Genomic DNA, 300 nt, shown 5'->3' with positions numbered 1-300 from the left:
CCCCGGGGGGAGAGCGCCGAGCGTGTATGCGGGCGTGCATTTACACTCCTGCTTGTGGGTCAGCTTTTCCATGTCTGTCTAAAACTGCGGGTAGCATGACACTCTACAGGTGGAGGAAGGAGGTGGAGAGGATCGTTTAAAAGCCCTTTAAATAATGCATGGGTATTTAATGTGATCGTTTCATGCAAATAGTAAGCAGTACTTGTGTTACTGCCTCATTAGCACAGTTCTGTTCCCTTGATCAATATGGATTGTGGCTGAGGGACACTTTCCCGTGTGGGGGCTCTTTTTTTAGAATGC

The sequence above is a fragment of the Fulmarus glacialis genome, unplaced genomic scaffold, assembly GCF_000690835.1.
Source record: "Fulmarus glacialis isolate BGI_N327 unplaced genomic scaffold, ASM69083v1 scaffold16602, whole genome shotgun sequence".
Lineage (NCBI taxonomy): Eukaryota > Metazoa > Chordata > Aves > Procellariiformes > Procellariidae > Fulmarus > Fulmarus glacialis.
The sequence above is the reverse complement of the archived record's forward strand: the minus strand, read 5'-3'. Positions refer to the sequence as shown.